General features: G+C 44.6%; 1 protein-coding gene across 2 annotated transcripts in view; it reads left to right on the top strand.

Moving 5' to 3' along the window:
• The window catches only part of LOC133621838 (voltage-dependent calcium channel gamma-2 subunit-like), a 115,757-nt gene extending 113,879 nt beyond the window's left edge, over window positions 1–1,878 (top strand). For both annotated transcript variants that reach the window (XM_061984234.1, XM_061984233.1), the window contains one exon: window positions 1–1,878. This exon is cut by the window's left edge and continues 2,518 nt beyond it. The gene's annotated coding sequence lies outside the window, so the exon portion shown is untranslated.
• Window positions 1,879–2,974: the final 1,096 nt, after the last annotated feature.

Here is a 2,974-nt window from a genome sequence, read left to right as displayed (position 1 = left end):
TCAACAGCCATACAGGTCACACTGAGGGTGGCCGCATAAACAACTTTAACACTGTTACAAATATGCGCCACACTGTGAACCCACACCAAACGAGAATGACAAAACACATTTCGGGAGAACATCCGCACCGTAACACGACAGAACAAATACCCAGAACCCCTTGCAGCACTAACTCTTCCGGGACGCTACAATATACACCCCCGCTACCACAAAACCCCGCCCCCCCCCTATCTCCCGAATTCGGAGGTCTCAAGGTTGGCAAGTATGCCTTAAAGGCACTGCCTTTGCGTGCCGGCCCAGTCACATAATATCTACGGCTTTTTACACACACACACAAATGAATGCCAGGCATACTTGGTCAACAGCCATACAGGTCACACTGAGGGTGGCCGCATAAACAACTTTAACACTGTTACAAATATGCGCCACACTGTGAACCCACACCAAACGAGAATGACAAAACACATTTCGGGAGAACATCTGCACCGTAACACAACATAAACACAACAGAACAAATACCCAGAACCCCTTGCAGCACTAACTCTTCCGGGACGCTACAATATACACCCCCGCTATCACAAAACCCCGCCCCCATGTCCCGAATTCGGAGGTCTCAAGGTTGGCAAGTATGCCTTAAAGGCACTGCCTTTGCGTGCCGGCCCAGTCACATAATATCTACGGCTTTTTACACACACACACACAAGTGAATGCAATGCATACTTGGTCAACAGCCATACAGGTCACACTGATGGTGGCCGCATAAACAACTTTAACACTGTTACAAACATGCGCCACACTGTGAACCCACACCAAACGAGAATGACAAAACACATTTCGGGAGAACATCCGCACCGTAACACAACATAAACACAACAGAACAAATACCCAGAACCCCTTGCAGCACTAACTCTTCCGGGACGCTACAATATACACCCCCGCTACCACAAAACCCCGCCCCCATGTCCCGAATTAGGAGGTCTCAAGGTTGGCAAGTATGCCTTAAAAAGGTACTGCCTTTGCATGCCGGCCCAGTCACATAATATCTACGGCTTTTCACACACATAAGTGAATGCCAGGCATACTTGGTCAACAGCCATACAGGTCACACTGAGGGTGGCCGCATAAACAACTTTAACACTGTTACAAATATGCGCCACACTGTGAACCCACACCAAACGAGAATGACAAAACACATTTCGGGAGAACATCTACACCGTAACACAACATAAACACAACAGAACAAATACCCAGAACCCCTTGCAGCACTAACTCTTCTGGGACGCTACAATATACACCCCCCCCCAAACCGTCCGACTGGAACCCTCTAATAACTAAAGTTCCTTGGGTGAATAATATAAAGTCACTACACCGGTATGTTTTAGCGCTTTCATGGCGAGTTTACTGACAGATATAAGTAAGAACTTTACACTACTTTATATTAGAAATGGCAACAGCGGAGGATGAATGTCCCATAACAAGAAGATAAGAGAAAAAGAAGAAGCACATTTTCAGGACTTATGCAGATCCCAAATACAGATCAGCAGATACCAGAAGGCAAGAAAAGTTGCTTTTGCACAATATTAAGTTACAGTTAAGTTAAAGTGCCAATGATTGTCACACACAGACACTAGGTGTGGTGAAATTTGTCCTCTGCATTTGGCTCACCCCCTGTGAGGTGAGGTGAGGGGAGCAGTGAGCAGCAGCGGTGGCCGCGCCCAGAGAATCATTTTTGGTGATTTAACCCCCAATTCCAACCCTTGATGCTGAGTGCCAAGCAGGGAGGTAATGGGTCCCATTTTTTATAGTCTTTGGTAGGGATGTCCGATAATATCGGACTGCCGATATTATCGGCCGATAAATAGTTTAAAATGTAATATCGGAAATCGGTATCGGTTTCAAAAAGTAAAATGTATGACTTTTTAAAACGCCGCTGTGTACACGGACGTACGGAGAAGTTCAGAGCGCCAATAAACCTTAAAGACACTTCCTTTGCGTGCCGGCCCAGTCACATAATATCTATGGCTTTTCACACACACAAGTGAATGCAAGGCATACTTGGTCAACAGCCATACAGGTCACACTGAGGGTGGCCGCATAAACAACTTTAACACTGTTACAAATACCCACACCAAACAAGAATGACAAAAAACACATTTCGGGAGAACATCCGCACCGTAACATTGAATTTTATTTTATTTTTTAATTGAATTATATTCATATAGCGCTTTTCTCTAGTGACTCAAAGTACTTTACATTGTGAAACCCAATATCTAAGTTACATTTTTAAACCAGTGTGGGTGGGCACTAGGAGCAGGTGGGTAAAGTGTCTTGCCCAAGGACACAACGGCGGTGACTCGGTTGGCAGAAGCAGGGATCGAACCTGGAACCCTCAAGTTGCTGGCACGGCCACTCTACCAACCGAGCTATACCACTATACCGCTATAAATAAAACAAAATAAAACACAACATAAACACAACAGAACAAATACCCAGAAGCCCTTGCAGCACTAACTCTTCCGGGTTACTACAATATACACCCCGCCGCCCCCAAACCCGCCCACCTCAACCTCCTCATGCTCTCTCAGGGAGAGCATGTCCCAAATTCCAAGCTGCTGTTTTGAGGCATGTTAAAAAAAATAATGCACTTTGTGACTTCAATAATAAATATGGCAGTGCCATGTTGGCATTTTTTTTCCATAACTTGAGTTGATTTATTTTGGAAAACCTTGTTACATTGTTTAATGCATCCAGCGGGGCATCACAACAAAATTAGACATAATAATGTGTTAATTCCACGACTGTATATATCGGTATCGGTTGATATCGGAATTGGACAATATCGGCAAAAAAGCCATTATCGGACATCTCTAGTTCGTAAGTAATCTTTTACAGTAAACGTTGGGAAAAAATGACAAAAATAATAATCAACCTTTTGGCCTTTCGCCAAAACACTGGCTGCCATCTTTGTTCAGGG

The sequence above is a fragment of the Nerophis lumbriciformis genome, linkage group LG25, assembly GCF_033978685.3.
Source record: "Nerophis lumbriciformis linkage group LG25, RoL_Nlum_v2.1, whole genome shotgun sequence".
Taxonomy (NCBI): Eukaryota; Metazoa; Chordata; class Actinopteri; order Syngnathiformes; family Syngnathidae; genus Nerophis; species Nerophis lumbriciformis.
This window is presented reverse-complemented; position numbering and strand designations above follow the sequence as displayed.